This window comes from Schistocerca gregaria, chromosome 5, assembly GCF_023897955.1.
Source record: "Schistocerca gregaria isolate iqSchGreg1 chromosome 5, iqSchGreg1.2, whole genome shotgun sequence".
NCBI classification, from domain to species: domain Eukaryota; kingdom Metazoa; phylum Arthropoda; class Insecta; order Orthoptera; family Acrididae; genus Schistocerca; species Schistocerca gregaria.
This window is the reverse complement of record NC_064924.1, coordinates 504,201,851-504,229,235: the sequence shown is the minus strand read 5'-3', so window position 1 is coordinate 504,229,235 and position 27,385 is coordinate 504,201,851. Positions and strand designations below refer to the sequence as shown.

General features: G+C 44.6%; 1 protein-coding gene across 4 annotated transcripts in view; it reads left to right on the top strand.

The window, feature by feature from the left end:
* LOC126273184 (semaphorin-1A) overlaps positions 1–27,385 on the top strand; it is a 1,534,221-nt gene that overhangs the window by 1,287,046 nt on the left and 219,790 nt on the right. The window lies entirely within an intron of this gene.

The window sequence follows — 27,385 nt, the reverse complement described above, 5'->3', positions numbered from 1 at the left end:
ACTATCCGTATCCATAATGAACTTTTCGCAGAACGAGAGTTCTATTTCCACTCATCCGATTTTTATTACATCTTTTGGTGGCAGGGCAACGTCGTCTCCTGGATGTTTAATTGAGGATGTAATGCGTCAATTGGGAATTTAGGATCGCTTTGCGCCGTTAGCTGGATGTTTACAACGTGTGGAACTTGACCGCGTCATTAATATCCATCCGCGTCGAGTAGAGACAGCTTGAACGCGAGGTATTACGCTCGTGGGGAAACGCCGATAAATAGGCCTGTACAGTGCAAGCTGACGTAAATACGCAGTCACTACAGACGTAACAGGAAACGTTAACTAACGCGACTAAAGAAAACGAATACTTACTCGTGACAAGTAGGTAACATTCGATTTGTTATTTTACGGAATTTCAATAGTATCTCACCAGGCCAATGATGTAGATCATGAGAAATTTTCTCTTATTCAGGCTGTTTATATAGTTCCTCCTATTTCTGGTAATTAGTCTCCAGTCAACAAAATCGAACAGCACTGCGTTGTGATGGTCCCTACCAACAGTTCATTCAAAGCAGAGTTATAAATTAAAAGATTAGTTTTCCTCAGGAGGTAATTGATAATGCGAAGTGTATGGAACGCGTCACAGAATTCTAAAAACATCCAGTGCTGAAATATTTCTGTATTTATAGCTAACAGAGAAAGCAGGTGGGAAAGGAAAACTGTATGAAAAAATATTAGAATGGAACTAATAGAGTTTTATAGTGACCCATTGATATTGTACGAGCCACCACAACCAGGTGTCTGTATAACTTACACATGTTATTGGGCCGATCTCTGTTTATACGTATTGTGAAAGCCAAGATTGGTGGATTTGAAGGTCTTCATTCCAATTTGTAGTTTCAGCAGAATCGTGCTGTCATCTCCATATTGGCATTACACTTTGCGTACACGTTCACATACATGTGTCGTCGACATTTTGAGCACAAAGTTTAAATAAATTAAAAAACTCCATATTGTTTGTCATTTATAAAACAGAATGCTCCCCGATGGGTCATCAAATAAATAAAAGGTAAAAGTACAACATCTATAGCACCAAAATTACATGCCATGTCGACGACCTCACGTTTTCTAAATGCAAATTGTAAAGCCAGTCTGAAAATTACAGCACTATTCTGCCGAAACTAGTAATTGGAGTAAAGGCCTTAAAATCAAGCGACCTTGGCTTTCAGAGCTGTCTGTGTTGAAGATCTCATCCCCCCCCCCCCCCCCCCCCCCCCCATGAAATGACACTGTTACAGACTGCATTTGTTTTCAACTGGCGATTGTAACCTTCATCACGTCCCGACAGAATTGAGCGGAGGATGAATTTCAGCAGCAAAACTCTATCGTTTCGTAAAGGATTCTTGTCACTTCTAGAGAGATGTTCGGAGCTTGCTGTTAAATTTAGTTCACGGCGGACAGTTTGTATGAAAGAAACTTGCGGGTTCGTACTTGAGGTGCTTTTTCGGGATTCAGAGAGTGTTAAAACTGGAGTATATGACGATTTAATGTACTGCTATTGCAAGTTAACGTAATGTTCTATATACTTACGACAGTTAGGAGAAAAATTCACAGCTCAGCAATGGCAAAGTGTGATTTTATAGATAAAAAACGCACTTTTTTCAGGTAATCTATTTTTGAGCCAATGCACTGTGTACAACTATTTTTCAATGAGTAGATCCAATCTTTGAATTAACATCCAGCGAGAGCTGAAAAAAAATTTACGATTGCCACAACGTGTTCAATTAATGTGAAATATTTTCCAGAGACGAACATTGTACACCTCTTGTGCTTAGATCCGGTGAACATACTAGCTGGCTTCCTATCGCCAAAGGACCTTTTGTAGTAGCATTTTGATTGTTCGGTATGAAATACTGTATAATTTTTGTACGATGCTGTTTCATTTTCTTAAGAGGTAATCAAAAAACGTAATTCATATCTTACCATAGGATGCACTAGCCGCTAACATTCCGTAGGTGAAATCGACACAGGTGAAACAAATCAGGACGACTCTTTTTAAAACGTTAAAACTTCTGAGGAGTATTTATGATGAACTTTCGACATTTGCGGTTATCACCATCCACAAAACTTCTTTAAAGGTAATTGTTAATTCAAACAGTACAGTACTCTTTCTCATGGTACGTCTTCGGCTCAGCTATGTCGTAAGCCTTTAATCGCCTGACATCCAATATCAAATTACTTTCTCGATATTTGGGTGTATAGCTGCAAGTTTGAGACGTCCTTCACACGGGTTATTTTGACCAGAAGCACGTCCATTTCTGATTTCAGCTACCCATTTCTTAACCGTCTTAAACTTTGAATGAATTTGAGCTGGGTTTAAACCGTCCAAAACAAATAAAATTTTAATGGTATGATTTCCAGTCCACCCAACTGAAGCTGCAATACAACTACTTTGAAATGCTGTGCGAAAGAAACAGTTCTTGATATCCTGTTATACTAACCTTACTTAGCAACATTTACTAAAGCAACGGAAAGAGCGTTAATATCAATGCCATCTTTATGACAGCATTGTCAGTGCTGTATATTTTTATGACAACAGTGTCAAAAACTGTCTTAAACCTTTAGGTGAATGTTACTTCTACTGCATCGTAATACAATAAACAAGTAGTATGATATATGTACTCTCTTTCCCGTGATGTGATTTCGCAACAGTACGTCCTAATAAAGCTGAAGCATTTTTGAACGCTATCAAGAGTTTCAAGATTACATTAAAAGTGTGTGTCTTTCTTATTACTTCTAAATCATCTTAAAATCTTAAAAAATTAAAAAATTAAAAGGTTTTAAAATTTCATTAGATCACGTTGCTTCTTTTGTTATCTGTACCTTGTAGTCCATTTACACAGTTTGTAGCTCTACTATTACTTCCCCACCCTCTAGGTTACAAGCTAATGGCTGGACGAAATAAGTAATGGTAGTGGAACAAACAGAGGTAAGAACAGCTATGAATCCGATACTGAAGCAAACGTTCTCATCCAGGTCGTAACTGGTAAGAGACAATACAATGAGTGCTTTGTGTACTATACCTGTATTTAGGAGGTCATTTTAGCACCATTCTAGTGGAAAAAACAAGGGGTAGTTATCGTTGAGAACCGGTACGTATGGACTTTCTCTAGCAGAGTTCATTGCGAATGTCTCTTCTATTCACGTAAAAGATGAAAAACAAATAACATAGCAACCAAATTTTCCATAAAACCAGATGTTTCTGCCTACCTTGATCCCTCTCAATATTCTCCCCTTGTCCCTCCCCCCGCTCTCTCTCTCTCTCTCTCTCTCTCTCTCTCTCTCTCTCTCTCTCTATCTCTCTCTCTTTCCCTCCCCCTCCCTCCCCGACCCATCTCCCGCCATTCCGACTGCTGCTTCACCCGAAGCAAATATCAAACTATGTGGGGCAATATTCCTGAGCGGCGGAGCATATTGCATTGCAGCTAAACACGTCGATCCCCCGGCAGCCCTCTCCTACAGCCGAAAACAAACATTTGTTCCATGTGCTTTAAGGAAACCAAAGGCCTCTGCGGTTTCGGCTATCGTTCTCTCTCTGTGTACTTCACAAAACAAGTGGTCTCTAAGCCGTATTGGAAGGCTGGAAGAATCGAGGGCTTACGTGTTCGCTGGTCCGTGGCTTTGTCCACAAATGCCGTGTCCGGCTCAGAAACGTATTGGCCCTTAAAATACATCGATTATCGTTCTAGGAAGATACATCCTGACAAACCTAGCGTTCAGTTGTCCAGAATAATACATAGCGGCCAACACTGAACTAGTCACAAATATATACTTTTCTTGATAATATATACTGCACTGGACGAAGTTAATAATAGCAAGTGACAAAATGTTAATGAGACTGTTGCTGCTTAGAAAGAGGCAGCAGCGGTCTATTACTAACAGTCTGCTTCTTACTGATTATCCGCTTCCTTCAAGATAGTAATAACATGACTACAGCTGAGTGGAAAGTGTCAAATGAACTGGGAATGAAATAACTAAAGTATCTCGCAAACATTGTGCAACAACAGTTCAAAAAGTATATACTGTCAGTACATTATATCTGTTCTGAGCAGTAGCAGCTTCGATTCAAAAACCTAAGAATTAAATTGTGAATTTAATTCAGCCGAAATCATTGGACCGTTACTTACAATGTGTATAGCGCCGTTATTCGTGTTTAATGGATTGAAGATCTGGTTCAAATGGCTCTAAGCACTATGGGACTTAACATCTATGGTCAGCAGTCCCTAGAACTTAGAACTACTTAAACCTAACTAACCTAAGGACAGCACACAACACCCATTCATCACGAGGCAGAGAAAATCCCTGACCCCGCCGGGAATCGAACCCGGGCGTGGGAAGCGAGAACGCTACCGCACGACCACGAGCTGTGGACATTGAAGATCTGTTGGAAATCAGTGGCACAATATGTAAGACCTTCTTTCGCATATCAGTGGAATCGCCAGTCTGACAAGTAAAACTGAATTTATACAATCACTGGTCGCGTCAGTTCTTCCGTTACTCTACATAAAACAAGGATATTCATAGAGCATACCACACGACGCCTCGGCAGTACATATGACATATCTTCTTAAAATTTGAATAATTTTGTTGTTTTTTTCTTTCAATTTCTAATTTATTTTTAACTTGTTATCACTTCCATTGTAACTGCTGAAAGCAATAATTGCTGTTTGTGATATGGAATATGTTTTGTAATCTACATGAAAAGCTGTAAAATGAACGACCTTTTACAAAATGTAAGGCAATAGGTCTCTAAATGAGCAACAAATCAAATCAAATCATTACATATGACAGATGTAGTTAAGGTAGGCACAGGAACTTGTTATGGATTCCAAGACTAAAGATATTTATTCAGAATGAAAGTGAGCTAGCAAGCAGAAGGAAAACAGTAATATGGGAGACTCAGGCTTGCGTGTCTGGCACACTGAGCGCAGGTCATAGAAGTTCGTGGTCCTCAAACTGTGACAGTAAAAGTACCAACGAGGAACCCATATCCGGGTCGTTTTTGTTTTAGCCTGTAGCGCTGTCTGTTGAACCGTAACAACGCACGCTGTCTCTCTAGAGAATATTTTAATAGTGAGCCGAGGGATAGCAACAGAGCGAGGCTAAAGGTCATGCCAGAGCGTGAGAACTGTGCAGGGGAAGGAAGACCTCACTCGGGGCCCGCAAAACGCCGACTCGCTGCAACCAACTCGTAAATTATGCTCGCAGTGCGACAGAAGAATAGCGCTAATTCATCACGGTGTCATTCCGTGGCGCATTCGTCACAGCCGAAGCAGAACAGCGTTATTAATCGCAACCCGGTTCCTTAAAACTGCTGCGTGCGAACCCCCTTGCATGATGTAGTGCGCGGGTAGGCCCATCCATTACAGTTCAAGCCGAACGCCGCTTTCTCTTGCAGAGAGCTCAGAGCCTGTCCCTATTTGGAGGCGGTTTCTGCTCCGTTACATATCCTAAGCGGGTAAGACCGAGTCCTACGACTCATAATAGGCCATTACTTACGATTGTAGGCCACGCCTCCAATAAAAACTTCTTTAGCACCAAAACAGTCCAAGGAAAATTAAACGTACAGGGTGATTATAACCAAACTTTCGCTACTTGAGAGGGCTCACACGAAAAACATGTGACCGTAGGGCACTGAAACTGTGTTGCAACATTTATAGGGAAATGCGAATGGGAAGTAACGAACAGACCGTTGAAAGAACCACATTGTAATTTCCAAATGAGATAATTCAAATGTTATGTTATGAACATCAAGAGCTCGGATGGAAACCCAGTTTTAAGCAAAGAAGGGAAAGCAGAAAGCTGGAAGGAGTATATAGAGGGTCTATACAAGGGCGATGTACATGAGGACAATATTATGGAAATGGAAGAGGATGTAGATGAAGACGAAATGGGAGATACGATACTACGTGAAGAGTTTGACAGAGCACTGAAAGACCTGAGTCGAAACAAGGCCCCCGGAGTAGACAAAATTCCATTGGAACTATTGACGGCCTTGGGAGAGCCAGTCCTGACAAAACTCTACCATCTGGTGAGCAAGATGTATGAGACAGGCGAAATACCCTCAGACTTCAAGAAGAATATAATAATTCCAATCCCAAAGAAAGCAGGTGTTGACAGATGTGAAAATTACCGAACTATCAGTTTAATAAGTCACAGCTGCAAAATACTAACGCGAATTCTTTACAGACGAATGGAAAAACTAGTAGAAGCCGACCTCGGGGAAGATCAGTTTGGATTCCGTAGAAATGTTGGAACACGTGAGGCAATACTGACCCTACGACTTATCTTAGAAGCTAGATTAAGGAAAGGCAAACCTACGTTTCTAGCATTTGTAGACTTAGAGAAAGCTTTTGACAATGTTGGCTGGAATACTCTCTTTCAAATTCTGAAGGTGGCAGGGGTGAAATATAGGGAGCGACAGGGTATTTACAATTTGTACAGAAACCAGATGGCAGTTATAAGAGTCTAGGGACATGAAAGGGAAGCAGTGGTTGGCAAGGGAGTGAGACAGGGTTGTAGTCTCTCCCCGATGTTATTCAATCTGTATATTGAGCAAGCAGTAAAGGAAACAAAAGAAAAATTTGGAGTAGGTATTAAAATCCATGGAGAAGAAATAAAAACTTTGAGGTTCGCCGATGACATCGTAATTCTGTCAGAGACAGCAAAGGACTTGGAAGAGCAGTTGAACGGATTGGATAGTGTCTTGAAAGGAGGATATAGGATGAACATCAACAACAGCAAAACGAGGATAATGGAATGTAGTCGAATTAAGTCGGGTGATGCTGAGGGAATTAGATTAGGAAATGGGACACTTAAAGTAGTAAAGGAGTTTTGCTATTTGGGGAGCAAAATAACTGATGATGGTCAAAGTAGAGAGGATATAAAATGTAGACTGGCAATGGCAAGGAAAGCGTATCTGAAGAAGAGAAATTTGTTAACATCGAGTATAGATTTAAGTGTCAGGAAGTCATTTCTGAAAGTATTTGTATGGAGTGTAGCCATGTATGGAAGTGAAGCATGGACGATAAATAGTTTGGACAAGAAGAGAATAGAAGCTTTCGAAATGTGGTGCTACAGAAGAATGCTGAAGATTAGATAGGTAGATCACATAACTAATGAGGACATATTGAATAGGATTGGGGAGAAGAGAAGTTTGTGACACAACTTGACCAGAAGAAGGGATCGGTTGGTAGGACATGTTCTGAAGCATCAAGGGATCACCAATTTAGTAGTGGAGGGCAGCGTAGAGGGTAAAAATCGTAGAGGGAGACCAAGAGATGACTACACTAAGCAGATTCAGAAGGATGTGGGTTGCAGTGGGTTCTGGGAGATGAAGAAGCTTGCACAGGATAGAGTAGCGTGGAGAGATGCATCAAACCAGTCTCAGGACTGAAGACCACAACAACAACAACAACAACATTGGTGATTAGGCAGTTTGTAAATATCGGACAATGATTCGGTTTTCTACAAATGTATTACGGAATAACCAAGTGATCTGTATAAAAGCAACAGAGTTCAAGGCATCTCTCTCTCGTAAAGGAGAGAACACGTGTTGGTGAAGCAGATGACAGTAAGCATGCCGATCGCGCTGCATGTCCTTGGTCCTTGAGGTCCGAGTTCGTCAAAGAAAAATAGACAAATCATGAACGGTGTAGAAAAGACACTTCACACAGTGAATTGTTCATTATTCAAGGAAACTTCATGAACATTCTTTGGTGGTGACGATCCCAGAGTCCGACAATTCTGGGTGTTCATTGCCCCAGCGAGCGTAAAGTGTGCATCATCATTCCACAAAATGTTTCAGGGCGTCTTGTCATCAACTTCAACCCTTACGAGAAACATAAGAGCAGAGTCTACTCGAAAGCCACGTTGCAAATGGTGGTGAGTGCGGACACCTTTTCACAGTTGTTCGCAGCACTTTTCGAACGATGGACCATAGACGTTCAGCTGTGGTGACACGACTGGTTCACTGCTAGAAAATCGCAAACTGCGTCCAGCATTCTTAACACTAACTTCTTACAATTTTCCAATAAACCTTATTTTAAAAATTAATTTTTTTCGTTAAATTTTCTTTGCTTTGAAATACTGCATTATTTAAAAAATGGGAAAAGCGATCATTGGTATTTTAATAACAATGCCGACAGAAACGTGCAAAAAACATATGACATAATGTAGCTGTTACCATGTGGCGTTGCCTATTGGGTAGTACGCAAGGCTTTCCCCATTCTGGTCCCCATAGTTTCACGCTGTCGTAGTACAAAATGGCGACATCGCTAGTTTGCAAGGATTTTAAGAAGCGCGGTGGCAATGAAGTACAGTGCTCTATTCCCTTTAAAGTATTAAGAACGGGAGGAATCACAGCTAACTTGCGACATCATATTGCGAGGAATCTCATAACTTAACAATTCACTTATAGTTTACAATAAAAACTGGAAGTAGCCGATTTGTTCCCTGTGTCTGCGTAATAAGCCTTTTTTATGCTTATTGCCCTTGAAAACGGACAAATTAACATGAAAAATTGAGTTGTTGAACCTCAGTTTTCACCGTTTAGCTGTGACTATTAGTAATGCCTAAATAGTTGTATGAACCTCGATTACAACATGATTTTAGCACAATTTCAAAAAAAAATGAGAATCGACAGAAGAATACTGTTTACTTTCTGTAGAACTCAGCCATTTATCGCCTTGCGCAAAAAGCAGCCAACGGTGGTCGGAATAACTTTTCTTTTTATTTGCCGATTTAATTTAATATTTTGATTCTGAGCTTCTTGAAACTGAGCGAGTCAAAATTTTCAGTCTTTGTCCGATTTCTACATTTATTACTGGAACTAATTGGAATAAAAACCGAAAATCGGTTACTTCAGGAACCGGTTATTTTGAGCGCTTTTAACACTCAGGTTAAACTGTTGTTGTCGATAACCGCCATCCCTAATGTATTGTAGCTGTACGAAGTATGCCGGCCGGAGTGACCGAGCGGTTCTAGGCGCTACAGTCTGGTACCACGCGACCGCTACGGTCGCAGGTTCGAATCCTGCCTCGGGCATGGATGTGTGTGATGTCCTTAGTTTAGTTGGGTATAAGTAGATCTACGTTCTAGGTGACTGATGACCTCAGAAGTTAAGTCCCATAGTGTTCAGAGCCATCTGAACCATCTGTACGAAGTATGTGTGGAGGAGTAGATGTGGAGGAGAGGGGAAAATGAGACAGCAGAGGGCTCTTGCTCTCACGCAAGCGACGTGCGTAATTGTTTAAAACCGCCGCCCCCCGTCCCCTTCAGACCAGACGCGTGACTTGGCGGCTCGATCCTCCCGCAGTTGACACGTCCAGGTATCGCTGTCTGCGGAAAGGCCACGCACACGCGACGACACACTACTGAGGGCAGCGGGTCACGCGACACGCGAACGCAGCCCCAGGAGTGGCTGACGGCTGGTGGCTGCAGGGACGTTGCGTGCCGCGCGCCCGCTGGGGGCTTCCCCTGGCCACTCGGGGGACTCCCAGGGAAGCTGCCGCACGCCGCCCGAGACTCACAGATTTCTCCAGAACTACGATCGACATTTACCTCAGGATGTAGCTGTCTACCCACAACGCAGAGGGCGTCGTATAAAGGAGTCATCGTAGAAACAGTGCAAAATGTTTTCTGTAAAATGTAAACTTTCACTGCCGAAATTGTCACAATTAACAAAATACTACGGGCTGTTATGCCGTGGTCGAAGGGATTTCACTTTAGAACCCGACATTTAGTCCCCGTCTGTGAAGGACATTTTCAAGGGGGATCTTAGCTTAGTTGAACGTCCGATTCACACCCTGGCTACAGCAAAATTCGACTGCTGCGAGCTCCTGCGCAGTGGCTTGACGTCAGACGTTGCTCCCGTATTCATAACATGTGACGTCACGCCGCTGCACGGACGCTCGCGGAAGCGGAATTTTGCTGTATTCAGTAGCGAACCTGGGTGAAATCGGACGTTCAACTAAGCTATGATCACCCTTTAAAATATCCTCCGCAGATGGGGACGAAATGTCGGGTTCTAAAGTGAAATTCCTTCGACCACGGCATAATAGCTCAGAAAATTTTATTAAAAATGTTTTCGGTTAGACAGATGTTTGTATTTGGACTGATCATGAAGTTGTTTTTTTTTGTTGTTGTTGTCAACAGTCCGAAGACTGCGCTGATGCTCTTCTCCACGCTAGTGCCTCTTGTGGACGTCTTAGCATATCCGCATAACCCCTGCAATCTACAGCATTTTGGATTTGATTTGTATAATGAAAAAGTGCGCCGGCCGCTGTGGCCGAGCAGTTCCAGGCGCTTCAGTCCAGAACCGCGCTGCTGCTACGCTCGCAGGTTCGAATCCTGCCTCGGGCATGGATGTGTGTGATGTACTTACGTTAGTTAAGTTTAAGTAGTTCTAAATCTATGGGACTGATGATCTCGTATGTTAAGTCCTATAGTGCTTAGAGCCATTTGAACCATTTGGTACAATGGTCTAGGCGCTCCTCGTAAGCCACACACTTTTGTAGACTCTTGTGGCAATCCAATGGAAGGGTTTGGGTTTGGCGAATGCCTGAAGAACATTAGCTACTATCACGTGTAGTGTCAACAGTGAGGTATGAAGGAGGCCGGATACGGTATGGGACTGTTTTCCGTGATTACGGTGTAGTTCCCTTACTGCGCTTAAGAATGTGTTAAATACGAATGGATAGGAATACAGTTTACAGAACTGAACACAGCAGAGGAACAGTCAGCAGACGGTGATAGCATCAGCATGACAATGTACTCTGTCATTTAGCAGCATCTGCGAGACAATGGTTAGTGGACAATAATACCCCTGAATTGGACTGGTCTGTCTCAAGTCCCGACCCGAACTCAATGGAACCGCCGGCCGTGGTGGTCTCGCGGTTCTAGGCGCGCAGTCCGGAACCGTGCGACTGCTACGGTCGCAGGTTCGAATCCTGCCTCGGGCATGGATGTGTGTGATGTCCTTAGGTTAGTTAGGTTGAAGTAGTTCTAAGTTCTAGGGGACTAATGACCACAGCACTTGAGTCCCATAGTGCTCAGAGCCATTTGAATCATTTTGAACCCAATGGAACCCCTCTGGTATGAGTTACAACGCTGACATTGCTCTAGACCCCATAGTCCAACGTAACAGCCAGCTCTTGAGGAAAAATGGGTTCCATTCCTTCGCAGACGTGACACCTCACTGAAAGTGTGCTCAGCTGAATTCAACCCGTTCTGAAGGTGAAGGGTGACACATAACTGATTGGTGACCACCACTTGTTATCCGGAAACTTTTGATAACTTAGCTTATATTTCGAGCCACCTGCCGATCCTTGCACCAGGTGCTGATCATCCGCGATGCGTTGTAGGTTGCCTGTGCAGGATGAGAAGCGCTAACTAGGCTACGACCCGAGAGCTGTTCCTTCTGTTACCTCTGCAAGAGGCGCCCTGTTTCCGCCGCGCATGCGCTGTATACAGATCAGTCGACAGAGGCGAACTAGAACGGCAGGTGCGAGTGGCCTCCGGGCGTGCCTTGTTTACACTGCTGTCCCGGGCGGGGCACGCGCGCCCCGTGCTGTTGTGTCTGCGGACAGTCGGACGAAAAGCGAGCGAGGCTCTGTGTGCGGGGGCTGCGGCAGCGGCAGCGGCCGGGGACGCTGCGAGGGAGGCGACGACGCGCACCATTGTGCACGCGAAGCGGCCCGTATTTCTTGCACCTCCATTTCCAGCGCGCCCGGTCCGTAGAGGAGATACTACCAGTGCTACATCCATTCAGGCACTTCTCTAGCACGATACGTCGCCTCGCTTCTTTTTCCCTCACTTTCCCCCACCTTTTCCCCCCCCCCCCCTTCCTTTCCTTTCGCCTCTCCGGCGCCCTCTCCCGGTCTTCCGGCGAATCGGAGGCCACAGGTTCTGCAGCCGGGGCGGTCGACAGGGGCGTTAAGGGTCGAATGGTGGTTCCAGAGCGCACCCAAAAACTGGCGACCGTAGCTGGCCCTGCGACTCCGCGTAAGGTGTCTCAGCAACATTCCTTCATTGAGTTTTTAGAATTTCAACCCATTTTCTCCCCCAACATTTCATACGTTCTGCCTAAAAGTAAGCACCTACAAAAGAAATCTCAATTTCTCATCAATTAATCCTTTTCATTATTTTTTCCTTGTAGAAAAGCTTCTTCTAAATATTTGTTAGGGACTGTACTGTATTATTGTATTGCGCCGTACATTACTTGATAATTGGTTTCTAAAAAACGATGCCACATGATTTCTCTTACGTATCCATCGCCTTACATTACAATCAAGAAGATCCTGTCTACAGAAGACCGACCAATAATAAGTGTGTAATGTCCCCTTAGAAAAATTACAAATGACTGTGCTTAAACTGACACACAATATTTTTAGAACAACGCAATCTGACTTTCAAAAATCCCTACAAAAGAATGGCTCTGACTAAGAATAACCTATACCTTTCATGACTCACTTACCTCACAAAAATCATCGTTACTCAAACTACTGCAGTACAGAGTGCACCAATACTGCCAGCTGAATAAAAGTTTCTAACTACTGAAGGCACTAACTGCTGATAGGCATAGTTAGCAAATTAAAGATTTTGATAGAGAACAAACCATGTATTTACCTTAATAGTGTTCAAAAGTCATAATAGATGTATCAGTTCATGACATCCAGTCTTACAAATTTACTCTCTCTGATGGACACACGTCCAGATCATCCGCTCTCGAAACTCCGCTATCTCACTCCCCACATCCTTCACTGATAGCGGCTCACCTCCAACTGCGCAACGCTACGCGCTGTTAACAGCCAACTGCCCAACACTACAATAGCAAATTCTCACCATACAAACCAGCTACAGACTGCACACAGCACAGTCAGTGGATTGTCATATAGAGCGCTACATGGCATTACCAACATAAAAACCTAAGCAGCCTACTTAAAAGTGTTGCAGTTTTCAGATCCTACGTTTTCAGATAATAATGGCATTTACTAGTGACCTCGGCGTCTACAAAATCATTATCATCCTCATCGACCGCATTTTCCAACCCCTGGCTGCGTCCGTTTAGAACATAAGCCTCTCCCTCTTTTCCTGTCCTCCCTCCACGTTTATCTATCCGCTCAATCCCAGACTTCTCCACTCTCAATCACACGTACCTTCACTTTCGCTTCCACGACCTATTTTTCTCTTGGTCTTCGTCTAGTTTCTTGCCTTGCCGACGAAATGTTAAATCATAAACTTCTTTCTTTACTGACCCTCATGAGGTCAGTTTTCGAGATATTCTTGTGATGCTCGAGGTTTAGTATTGAAAAGTGCTGTCATAAAATGACTTGCCTCAGCTGCTACTTAATATTGCTACCAAGCTATCTACACTGCTGGAAAATAAAAATGCAACATTCTGAATGACAAGGTAATTTTATTGACAAGTGACGTGATCGGTAGTTCATCAGTGTAAGAGTACATTATAAGAATTTCGACCAAATGAATCACACACGTCACAGTAAAACAGTCGCATCAATATACACTGTACAGTGGCAACGTAGGCCTGTATCGTCGCACGCAAATGATCGCAAAGGTGCGGAATGGCAAGTTGCCATGGACTGCCCCAAGCATCTTGCACCGTAGATTGCAGTTCAAGAAAGGTTCTTGTAGTCTGTGGAGAACGAGTCAATTCCCGGTTCACTAGGTCCCATATATGTGCATTTGGCGAGAGATATCGTGATCTTGTTGGTAGGGCAGTTGTAGCCCACGAAGAGCAAGTGACGTCGCAGCAACTATATGTGAATGTGAACTGTCCTGCTGAAAAAGCGCATCACCTTGTTGCCAAAGAAAGTGTCTTAGCACGGGAATGGTTCAAATGCCTCTGAGCACTATGGGACTTAATATCTGAGGTCATCAGTCCCCTAGAACTTAGAACTACTTAAACCTAACTAACCTAAGGACATCACACACATCCATGCTCGAGGCAGGATTCGAACCTGCGACCGTAGCAGTCGCCCGGTTCCGGACTGAAGCACCTACAACGGCTCGGCCACCACAGCTGGCCAGCACGGGAATAACAACACATATAATGTATCGGTCACTGGCTACTTTATGATGCAGAAACACCAAATATGACCGCGAGTTGCCTTTATGCCGAGAGTATTGGAAAATTGGTACAACGCTACGATAAACTTCAATGTTTTGGACCTAGCTGCGCTTTAGCAACTGTGCAGGCAAGAACTTCACTGGATTACAAATAACAGCCAACCAGTTGTAAAATGCAGGTGTATTGAACCTTGAACACTCTTTCCACGATTTTAAAACCATCTTCTCCAGAAGATTTTGTACGTAGAATCACATTATTTATAGGCAATGTGAAAGTCGTTGACTCTGTCTAGTACATGTCATCCATTTAATCACCATTTACATTGCATTATGTAAAATTTGTAGCCGTTTGATGATATTTCGAGAAGCTGCAAGACAAAGCCCAATAGTGGATGGCTACTAGTTTTATATAATGTATTTTAAATGGTGATTAAGTGGATGACATGTGCCATACAGAGTAAACGAATCCCACATTAGCTATAGATAACGTGATTCTTCGTACTATATCTTCTGAAGAAGATAGTTTTAAAATCGTCGAAACTATGGTCAAGGTTTAATAAACCTCTGTTTTGCAAATGCTAGGCTGTTATTTCTAATTCATTGAAGCTACGACAGATCGAAGCGGTGGCTATACAGTGTGAGTCACCTAACATTACCGCTGGATATATTTCGTAAACCACATCAAGTAGTGACGAATCGTTTCCACAGACCGAAACGTGAGGAGAGGGGATAGTGTAATTGGTTAATACAAACAATAAAAAAAAATGCACGGAAGTATGTTTCTTTAACACAAACCTACGTTTTTTTAAAATGGAACCCCATTAGTTTTGTTAGCACATCTGAACATATAAACAAATATGTAATCAGTGCTCTTTGTTACATTGTAAAATGTTAATTGCATTACAGTGAAAAAGACCAATAAAAAGGTATTAGCATGTGGACGTAATGTGCTGTTCCAGTCTCTTCTGTACCTAAGGTCCATCATCGTTCCCTTTGGATCCCTACGTAATTCGGTTCTCTTCGATACACACGATCGAACAGCGGAAGAGTGGTACTCAAGCGTCAGCTTTAGGTTACAATATCTCCGGTTGTGATAAAAAACATACTTCCGTGCATTTTTGTATAGTTTGTATTAAACAATTACTCTAGCCCCTCTCGCCACGTTCTGTCTGTGGAATCGGTTCGTCAGTATTTGATGTGGTTTACGAAATATATCCAGCGGTAACGTTAGGCGACTCACCCTCTATAGAGAAGTAGCTAGAAGATTTAGCAAATTGTTGTAAATAAAACATTTTTGCTTTTAACTGTCGTTTCCATTTCGCGACCGATCGGACCTTACGTTCCGAATAACCCTCATAGATGCAGGGCGTCATGTAGTTCGCCTTTGCTCACTGCTGTGAGAATGAGCAGGGGGTAAGAGCCGCTGCCAGGTCAAACGACTGAAAATACTTCCTCACGACTGGGCCATCCAGCCGTCACTCAAATGCCAGTTGAGTTTATTAATTCAGATAACTTAGTACGTGCTCTCTGGTCTGCGAAGTGGACCGTGCCGTGTCCGAGCTCCTCGGACCTCTGCCCAACCTGGGCAGGAACCGGTGTCGGGCTGATAAGACAGCGAGACATGATACATGATGGGCAAAAACCAGAACCGTGGGGCCGATGTCGAAAGAAGGCAGATGCGGGGTTGTGGCGGCGGCGGGCCAATGCAGTTAATTAAGCGGCTCTTGGCGCAGTGAGTCACTGCCACGCAAATGAATTACCCGCGGTCCACGACAGGTATTAATGTGCGGGCCGGGATTAATGCTGGACAGATAGCGCAGAGCACGGCCCGCACCGCCCCGCCGCTTTGATATATTAACCACCAGCGCGCGCCGCCGCCCCCTGATATCATAACTCGATAGGCCCGGTCGCCCGCAGCTCCGTGTCTAGCCACCGGTCACCGCCCGTCGGGTCGCAGTAGGACCCACTTGCTGTGTCGTACGCATCTCCCCTATCTCCACTCCCTCACCCCCTTCTACACCCACATACACTGACAAGCCTAAACATTATGACCACTGCCCACCACGGCGCTGTATTGCCGCCTGGTGGTGTTGTGGGCTCGTGACGCGGTAACGAAGTACGTAAGCGGACCAGCTGAAGGGGGATCACGCTGGGGAAGATATGGGCTGCAGATGGGGGAATCCACGGAGATAAGCGACTTTGACAGATTACTATTACGCAGAGCCTGTGAACTAGTATCTCGAAAACGGCGAAGCTGGTCGAATGTGCACGTCCTACTGTCCTGAGCATCTACGAAAGGGGCAGAAGGATAGTGAAACCAACACTAGGCGCTAAATTATTGGACGTCCACGACTCTTCATGCGCTTCGGAGGCTTGTCTGCCCTGTAGAGTAGGGAAGATTGTGATCTGTGTCATCTCTGTCGAAAGAGCGCGATGTTGATGCACGGCAAGTGTTTCGGAGAGCACCGTTCATCGTACGTTGCTGAGCACAGAGATCCGCAGCGGACGGGAAGATGTGATTCATCGTAAGAGAGACAGCGTATAGGACGCTAGTGCGACCTATTCTTGAGTAGTGCTCCAGTGTTTGGGATCCCGACAATGTCAGATTAAAGGAAGATATTGAAGCAACTCCGAAGTTGGCTGCTAGATTTGTTACTGGTAGCTTCGATTAACACGCGAGTATTATGAAGATGTTATCTGGATTTAGATGAGTTCAAAAATGGTTCAAATGGCTCTGAGCACTATGGGACTTAAAATCTGAGGTCATCAGTTCCCCAGAACTTAGAACTATTTAAACCTAACTAACCTAAGGACATCACACACATCCATGCCCGAGGCAGGATTCGAACCTGCGACCGTAGCTGTCGCGTGGTTCCAGACTGAAGCGCCTAGAACCGCTCGGCCAATCCGGCCGGCATTTAGATGGGAATCCATGAACGGAATACGACCTTATTTCCACGAAGCTCTACTGAAAAAATATTGATAACCACCATTTGAATCTGACTGCTGGACGATTCTACTGCCGCTAACGTTTATGTCGCGTAACGACTATGAAGATAATATCCGAGAAGTGAGTGTTCGTACAGTGGCATATAGACAGCTGTTGTTCCCTCGCTCTATTTACGAGTGGAATAGAAAAGGAAATGACTAGCAATGGTACAAGGTACCCTCCGACATGCAACATATTGTGAATTGCTTATTATGTATGTAGATGCAACCTTACTTTTAAACTGAAGCTCATATTGGATATATAAGGGCAGTGTTATCATTTTATAGTATATCTCTAAAACAGCAATATATCTGTCCTCGTTACCCTGCATTTTCATGACTCTCTGATATTGGTTGTACCGGTCACAGACCTGTCAACATGTTGTGAATCCATTCACCGTCTTCCTGCTTATTAGAAACTCTAGCCTTCAAGGTACAGCCCTACGAGACCTTTGCAAGCGTTTTATTTACTGCATTAAGAAACTGCTTTAAGGGTTAGGTATCTCATTATGCATCTCAATCTCAGTTTTAATCTGGCAGGCAGTTTCATATCAGCGCACACTCCGCTGTAGAGTGAAAAATTCATTCTAGAAGCATCCCCCAGGCTGTGGCTAGGCCATGTCTGCGCAATATCCTTTCTTTCAGGAGTGCTAGTTCTGCAAGGTTCGCAGGAGAGCTTCTGTAAAGTTTGGAAAGTAGGAGACGAGGTACTGGCAGAAGTGAAGCTGTGAGGACGGGGCGTGAGTCGTGCTTTGGTAGCGCAGTTGGTAGAGCACTTGCCCGCGAAAGGCAAAGGTCCCGAATTCGAGTCTCGGTCCGGCACACAGTTTTAATCTGCCAGGAAGTTTCTTTATCTCAATCATATTTTCATATGGATTACTACGGAGCAACGTACACTCCTGGAAATTGAAATAAGAACACCGTGAGTTCATTGTCCCAGGAAGGGGAAACTTTATTGACACATTCCTGGGGTCAGATACATCACATGATCACACTGACAGAACCACAGGCACATAGACACATGCAACAGAGCATGCACAATGTCGGCACTAGTACAGTGTATATCCACCTTTCGCAGCAATGCAAGCTGCTATTCTCCCATGAAGACGACCGTAGAGATGCTGGATGTAGTCCTGTGGAACGGCTTGCCATGCCATTTCCACCTGGCGCCTCAGTTAGACCAGCCATGAGAACCGTGGACCGCGTGGCTACCCCTCGCTGCAATTAAATATACGTTTGTTTACAAATTGTTAGCACTAAGTGACGAATTTCCAACGTTTACTGGAGGTACTAAAAATGGCTCACTTGAATTTGTGGATTAAAATTACCAGGGTGATGACAAGGACAAACGTGTGAGAGTTGCTGCTATTTCCGTAAGCTTCTGTTGTAAAAGCGCCATTTCAGTGCCTAATAATATAGCAGCAACTGTAGTTAATATTCAGTGCATACTGTGGAGTCATCACGATCGATGAAAGGCCAGATAGAGAGAAACGAGCTGCAGGGACAAGCCAGGAGATTCGATGGACAAGGCCTAATCTCTCCAATACAAAAATCCCATAATCGCACCATTCAGCACCCAATTTACATCTGTAGCGTGGGTCCATCGGAAAGATGTGGTAGGTATTTAAAACGCAGGGCCGTAACAAGCCCACTGCGTCGCCATTTAACTGGGATTCACTACCGATAAGCGTTAACGGGGTTTTCATGGCGACGCGGTAGCCAGCTTGGCGTGATGCGATTTGGCTCTGATAACCACATTTGAGACAGCGTTCACAGCGATTCATTATTCAGAGAAAACACGATTAGCGGCTGTTCCGCTGCGTGCAACCAGTCCCAGCACCCACCAGGAGCGGCGTGCAGGCTCTCTGCCGTCGACCTCGTCTAAGCGAAATACCCTGTGATTTGTGGTAATAGCTACAAATTTCACCCAATCCTTCCTTATGTTGTTATTTCTCTATACATTTAACTGTCCAAGGAGAGGAGAAGAATATTCATAGTAAGGAATTGTCACTTAACGAAGAATTTGGGGGTAGAGAGGGGATTCAACGAAGTTCAGCACTGTTCTGTCGTTTTGCAGCATATACCTTTCAACATTCCATCGAGCATGTAAGTCATTTAAATCCTCACAGCGTCACATTTCTGTTCTTTGTGGCCTTATAAATCCACCGAAAATAACAGCCGTCGTGGTTCGCTTAATATGCGGTATCTATCAGATGAGGAATCCCAACGAGATGAAGATAATTTGTTGATGTTATTGGCCCTATCTTCTCGTGTAAGCTATCTTCTCGTGTAAGCTATCTTCTCGTGTAAGCTATCTTCTCGTGTAAGCTATCTTCTCGTGTAAGCTATCTTCTCGTGTAAGCTATCTTCTCGTGTAAGCTATCGTCTCGTGTAAGCTGTAATTGTATCTGTGTATTCGCCTATCTGTCGCCTAAACCTCTACTCAGTAGTTGGTGCTCTCGCTTTACCAGCTGCCTTACTAACTACTTTGAACTCAGCCCTGTTGAAGATAGTGATTCTGATTTCATTATCTTGACGTAGTGTCTTATGTTGGATCCAAAAGTGAGTGTCCTTGTAGAAGTTTTTGCCAAATGACAAGTCTGCAGCGGTTAGGGTTGGCCAAGCCAGGAGTGCGGGAGTGGTCGGATGTTGCACCCGGAGGCATCAGTAACACATCGATGTCTGGAATGATATTTTAATGTAGCTGCTTCGTAGTGTCGTGAGGTTAAGCGTGCGGGCCTCGGGAGTGCTAGTGAAAACTGCTGGCACGCATCTTCAGCGAGTTCTGACGCTGATGCAGCAAGTCAGTGATCGGCGGCTGACGCGATGGCGTGCGGGCTGCAGACGGGTACACGAGTAGGCGTTGTCCGACACTGGACGTTTTGCAGCACAGAAAATTTCTAAGACCCAGTGCTCTCGTGGACAGCCCCTCGTGCACTTCGGCGAGTGTAGCGGACTGCACGGTCCTGGATATTGGTTGTCGTCAACGGCAGACACTGCTCTCTAACTATGGGATGACCAACATCGCCACAGATGCTCAAGGAATGGCGAGGGGGCTCGCGGACACACCACGCCTGGATGGTGTGTGGATGACAGCTTTCACGAACGACGCTCAGTAGGTGGAGGGTTGGCTGGACACCAGTCTTCTCCTCATCCACGATAAACCAGAAACCCTCAACGGCAGACCACAGCTGTGGCTTTCATCGGTATGCTGCATCTCGATGTCGAACTCGGCACTCACGTAGCAGGCAGACCATCATCATTCAGTTTGTTGTGGTTTCACTCAAACTCAGTAGACCGCCTTTCTACCGCATTTTGGAGGCAGAGACACAATGGCGGCGTGACTGAATATGTCTGGGAGGTCCGAAGGCCATTTATTTAAGCAGCACAGATCGCTGCTATGGTGCGGTGGCTCTAAGTGGATGAGGGAATTTACAATTACTGGACTCGTCAGTGTTCCTGTTCGCTGTTCTTGATAGGCGAGGTGCGGTATTTCTGTAAAGTTTGACTGTTACTGTGATGGTCTGGTGCTTGGAACTACGAAGCGTCACTTCAGCTGTGCAGTTATGATGTAAAGCGTTGTTTGCTCTTTTGATTCCCTCGATCTCAGGTTGTGTTGTAACGATAGACTAGTTCTCTGCCTTCTACGATACTGATAGTACACCGTGTTGACGTACCGACTGAGACACCGGTTCCCATCTAGCCTGCTTGGCTCTGAACTCCCTGAGTAAGACCTTCAAAAAATTTTGATGCGCACAGTGAATTCATTCTGGGGTGCAACAGTAGTCTACCGGTCAAGTTTGAAACGCTACTATTGATTACTTCTTGTTGTAGCCAACTCTGCTGAGTCATTTCCTTTAACTTTTCAAGTTACGTAGGTCGTGCGAATATCATTTCTGTTTCGTTTATATCATAAAAATCGTAGATTTCTGACCAACCCTCAGTGTGGATGGAGTAAGGTTATTTCAGATAAAAAAAAGATTTTCAGAGTAGACACATAACACCTTAAGTTTGGTAGATGATTCAAGTAGAAAACGATCTTGTGGGCAATTGAAACGTTCCTTCCTGTTGCGTCTGTCCGTTGCGTCTGAGGAATCTCACTCGCGGCTACAAACCACGGACTCTTAACGCCATGAGGTGCACGACACATTGCTGCATAGGCTGCCTCCGGCGGATTATTTCCGTACAATGCCACACACGTACGCTCTCAGGCTAAAAGTAATTCTTCAGCCTCAGTCTGACCCATGCGACAGGGTTAAAATAATCACTTCGCTCGAACCACTAATCAGCAATCCAACAACTTTCAAAAGATTGTAAAACAATAAACTTGTAGGCAAGATCGCAGGAATTCTTTTTATTCCATGATTACCGGTTTCGGCGAAACGGCGAAACTAAAAATGGTTCAAATGGATCTGAGCACTATAGGACTCAACTTCTGAGGTCATAAGTCCCCTAGGACTTAGAACTACTTAAACCTAACTAACCTAAAGACATCACATACATCCATGCCCGAGGCAGGATTCGAACCTGAGACAGTAGCGGTAGAGCGGTTCCAGACTGTAGCGCCTAGAACCGCTCGGCCACTCCGGCCGGCTGGCGAAACTAAAGCCGCTATCATCGGATCTTAGGACACATACATGTTACAACATCAAGGCAAACAATGGTGGTATTAATAGTTGCCTATAACACGCAGGCCTTACAAAATTGTCGTAAGTAGCACATAGGGTCCAAGGGCGATGACATTATAAATGCTAAATGTCCCCATCACATATAAGCGCAAGCTGTTTCAAAAGATTCCCATACCCGACCACTGCATTAGAAAACGAGCACTGCCAGAATTCTCCAGGTGGTTTCCAGTATCTCCTCAATAAACAAAACGAGATAATCATCTCTGATTCAAAGAAAGGAGGACACACAAAAATATCACAAGTTCCCACTGGTGCAAATGGAATTTATTGTCTTCTTTAAAAGCTCGTCGAATCCGCCTGTTGTCATTAAACACAGCATCTGCCCACCTAACAAGTGCTCGCTCATTAGATGCACCTCCCCCCCCCCCCCATTTTTTCTCACAAAAACCGAAGAACAACTCTCTTGATCACTGAGCGCCACTCCGCAGTTCATACAGCCAAAACTCTTAAAACCTCGACTCCGCACTACAGAATCCACGACTGCAATTGCGCCCTCACGAGGACTGTCAGCCGGCGCGAATTCCAAACCGCTCCACGACATTATTTTAACATATAGATCTTGCAGCCAGTCGGAATCAGGAGCTCAATGTAGGTAGTCTCACTAGCCTTTTCCTGGTCTACGTCTACATCGATACTCTGCGAGTTACATTTAAGTGCCTGGCAGAGGTTTCATCGAACCACCATCATAATTCTCTGTTTTCCCAATCTCGTATAACGTGCGGAAAGAACGAACACCTATATCTTTCCGTACGAGCTCTGATTTCCCTTATTTTATAGTGGTGATCGTTCCTCCCTATGTAGGTCGGTGCCAACAAATTATTTTTTCCATTCGGAGTAGAAAGTTGGTGATTGGAATTTCGCGAGAAGAGTCGCTACGAAAAACCCTTTCTCTTAATGATGTCCAGCCAAAATCCTGTATCATTTCTGTGACACTCTCTCCCATATTTCGCGATAATACAAAACGTGCTGCCCTTCTTTGAACTTTTTCGATGTACTTCGTCAGTCCTATCTGGTAAGGATCCCATAACGCGCAGCAGTATTGTTCAGGACGGACAAGCGTAGCGTATTCAGTCTCCTTAATAGATCTGTTACATTTTCTAAGTGTCCTGCCAATAAAAGGCAGTCTTTGGTTAGCCTTTCCCACAGTATTCTCTATGTATTCCTTCCAATTTAAGTTGTTCGTAATTGTAATTCCTAGGTATTTAGTTAAATTTACGGCCTTTAGATTTGACTCATTTATCATGTAACCGAAGTTTAACTCCAAGCAAAACTTCTAGCCTAGGAGCCTGTGAGCTAACGAGCAGTCTATGCAGAAGACAATAACAGTAGTAATCGAAGTGTAGAAAAAGAAATCTACACTTACAGCTCCACCTGCGAAAGGAAACTGTTCTGGTGACTCTGTGGGGAAGTCACAACAGAAATTCATTAGTAAAACAGAGGAATAGTATAGCGAGTTGTGCGTGGAAGATAGAATGGAAGAAATGATCAGCAACATGAAACGCAAAATGTGGATTCATGCGGAGCGTGCAAGGACCGGGAGGGGGGGGGGGGGGGGGGCAAGGAAGGGAGTGACCAAAGTTATAATGCATTGCCTCCAAATAGTTATGTAAGAACTAAAATGATGAACTTTCCTTAAGCTTAGACTATAATGTATTCTTAAGCTCAGAGACACATTTTATGTGCATGATACAGTTTAAGCATCTGTTAGCATAAATCAAGACACTATGTTCCTAATTTTTACCACTTGCAGATGTTTAGAAAATATAGTGCAGTATGTTTATTTTTCTTAGAATTTCGAGTCTTTAAATCAGATAATAAGAACGACATACTGCAGCTGAACATGATGTCGTTTAAATAAATTTGTTACTTATTGTTTAGACTATAATAAGTGAAGTTTCACAAATGGTAGAATTTAGGCAACCCCGTACTTCAGATGAAATTTGAGTTCATTCAGTATTACCAGTCCATTCCAGCCTGTCTCTGATAATAGTGTAGTGCTGGTTTCCTTTTTAATGTATCGGTAAAGAGCAATGCAAAAGAACTGGCACAGCGTTATGAAGCAAAAATGATAAGAAACAAGTTTTGTGACTCCTACATCTCAAAGAAAACGGTTTAAAAGCTTTTGTCTCCTACGAGTGGACTTATCCTCCGCTCAGCTCCCATCACCCATCTACAACGAAAAGATGACCGCCTCGCCGCGAAATCGTGGCCTGAGCTTCCCGAGACCGGGCCAACTTAATCTGTTTTTAATGGATGACTACGCGTGTTTACGAGGGGCAGTCGACCAAATCATTGCGGGCAATGAGCATTTAAATCCGCCGACAGTCACGGCGAGCGTGGTTCACGGACTAGAAGGGACAGCACGTTGAAAGAAAAATCCCCGAAAGAGGGGCGAAAACAAATTAGAGCGCTAATCTTCAGTACCATCGTTCGGTGTGAGCTAGTCACTGCGAACAATGGCCGGTTGGGGCTGCAGTTTTATCTCTGCGCGCCGCGAATCGAACCTCTGAGCACGGTCACACGGTGGGAACGTCCGCACTCTGCTTTGCCCCCCCCCCTCTTCTATTTTTTTTCCGACCCAACAGGTGCGCTATGCACGCACTGTGCATAGTGTGCCTTTTCCACGGGGTCCGCGTTTCGTTCTCATCCAGAGCTGAAAGCAGACGCCGTCAAGTCGTGTAGGTTCTCGCGAGCCCGTGATTCATTTAAACGACCTTAATGCCGCCGCCGCCGGTGCATGAGAATTCGATAATGGAGAAGGCGAATTATGCGTTGCTACTGTAAATTAACTCCTCTAATTACAGTCGTTTTCCTGCAGGTTTATCGCCGTAACTGAGCCACGACGAATATTGCCGCTAATGGAACAGCGACCGGCATCGGGTGATTACGCTCCCACACAAATAGGCCGCTTCCCCCTCCCTTGCCACCCCGCGGCACACATATACACACACTCAGTGGCAAGTTCATATCAGGCAGCAGAGGATTTGGTATCCGGACAGCTTCTCTCTGTATGTCCTGAGAGAGCTTTGCTCGCTGTAGCAGCGCACTGGTGCGCAGATATTGCCCTACATTACGCGACGGCGTTTTCCCGATGTGACGTAAAATAAATATTGGCAGTATAGCTTAACCTCTAGTGGAACATCATTTGCCTGAAGCATCTAGTTTTTGAAGCGCTGTGTAGTGCATGCTTACATTAATTGTTCTTCGTATATCTGAAAGCACCGAAACATAAATGTGCAAATACGTGTGAAACTCACGAAGTAATGAGTGCTGGCCACAGGGGATCTCAAATTGATTCCGTATTCCTAAATTTTCAGCTGAATTATTGACACCATTCCTATCAAGCGAGTTCAAATCACTTGTGCGACTGGATTCGTGATTTCCTGTCAGAAAGGTCATAGTAGGTAGCAACTGACGGAAAATAATCGAGTGAAATACAAGTGATATTTGGCGTTCTTCAAGAACCAGACAATAAAAAGTGTGACGTTACACGAATCGGTACTAAAAGGAACCCGTTGCATTTCGGTTACACGATAAATCAAACAAATCTAAAGAATCATATAAATCATATAAATACCTTGTTTGTGTACGATTACGAACAACTTAAATTGGAACGACACACAGAGAATGTTTTACGGAAGGCAAACCAAAGACTAAGTTTTATTGGGAAAACACTTAGAAGATGCATCAAGTGTACCAAAAAATCTTCCTACACTACTCTTACCCGTCCACTACTAGAGTATTGTTACACGATATGGGATCCTTACTAGAAAGGATTGACGGAGGACATCGAAAACGTGGGAAGAAGGACAGTCCCCTGCAGAAGTACTGTGCCATGTTGCCTCTTCAGGCCTTCATAACTGAGAAACTGCTTCTGGAGCAGGATGATGTGGACGTGCAGACCTCTCGATTACGCGTCATAAATGTTCGATACCATTCATGTCGAGATCTGGGTGACCAAATCATTCGCTCGAACTGTCCAGAATGTACTTCAAACCAATCGTTAACAGTTACAGCACGGTGACATGGCGCATGATCATCCACAAAAATTCCATCGTTGTTTGAGAACAAGCAGCCTAACATAACCATTCCATAGGTTGAATTGGACCTGAGGTCCCAGTAAATCCCATGTAAATACAGCCCCCACTATAAAGGAATCACAACCAGCTTGCATAGTGCCTTGTTGGCAACTTCGTGTGGTATCCGCCACACTCAAACCCTACCACCAACTGTTACCTATTGAAATTAGGACAGATCTGACCAGCCCACGGTCTTCCAGCCGTCTAGGATCCAGCCTACGAAAGGCGTTGCTGGCGATGTCTTGCCGTTTTCAAAGGCAGCCCATTTACGCGACATATTTGTGTATGTATGTATTTGTGTATGAGGCAACGGCCTTGCCGCAGAGGATACACCGAAGTTAAGCGCTGTCGGTCATGGTCGTCACTTGAAAGGGTGACCGTCCAAGCCGTCATGCGCTGTTGCCATTTTTCGCGGTACACTCAGCCTCGTGATGCCAATTGAGGAGCTACTCGACCGAATAGTAGCGGCTTCGGTCAAGAATACCATCATGACGGCCGGGAGAGCGGTGTGCTGACCCCCCCCCCCCCCCCTCCTAAACACATGCTCCACTGAGGATAACACGGCGGTCGGATGGTGGGCCACTCGTGGCCTGAAAACAGAGTGCTTTTTTATGTATTTATGTGTACATATGTATATGCATATGGGTGTACATATGTTAACCGAGCGGCTCTAGGCGCTTTAGTCCGGAACCACGCGGCTGCTACGGTAGCAGGTTAGAATTCTGCCTCGGGCATGGATTTGTGTGTTGTGCTGAGGTTAGTTAGGTTTAAGTAGTTCAAGTCTACGAGACTGATGATCTCAGATATTAAGTCCCATAGTGCTTAGAGCCATATGAACTATTTGTACATATGTAAATGAATAAAATATTTTTGAAGTATTCTGTAAACTTATTTTAATATTTAATCTCAATTCATCTTCGCCAAAGACCACCTGATACCGACAATTGGCCATCCTAAGTCACGAGTAGCCTTATACCCATGTACGCCTAAGCAAGAGGAAAGGATCAGAAAACTAGGAAGCGATCGCAGCGCCATCGTTCTCAGACAAGTCATAGTCGTGGAACGATGGCGGGAAAGAATATAGCAGTTGTAGCGCTGTTGTAAAAGTGGTGCCCTGATTTCTAAAGTAAGCAAACTACAACATTAGACCAGTGCTGGCTCCGTTTCTGATCCCTAGTAGCTACCTAGCACAAATTGCAAACGCCAAAATCGCAGGCTGCCCTGCGGGGAACAATAAATCTGAAACGCCTGTCGCCGGCCGCGGCAGCGCATTCCATTTCGTAATCCCCGGCCGCCAGCTATCCGGAACCCCGATCTGGGCCCGTGGCTCGCGGCGCCTGGCTTTTGAATATTTAATAAATCTGGTGGATTTAAAACGAAACGAGGCGAGGCCGGGCCTTGGCGGCCGGAAGATTAAAAGCGCCGCCGCCATTAGTCGCACCCGCTTCTGGGGTGGAGGAGGAGGATGCGGACTAGTGGGCACCCTCCCCC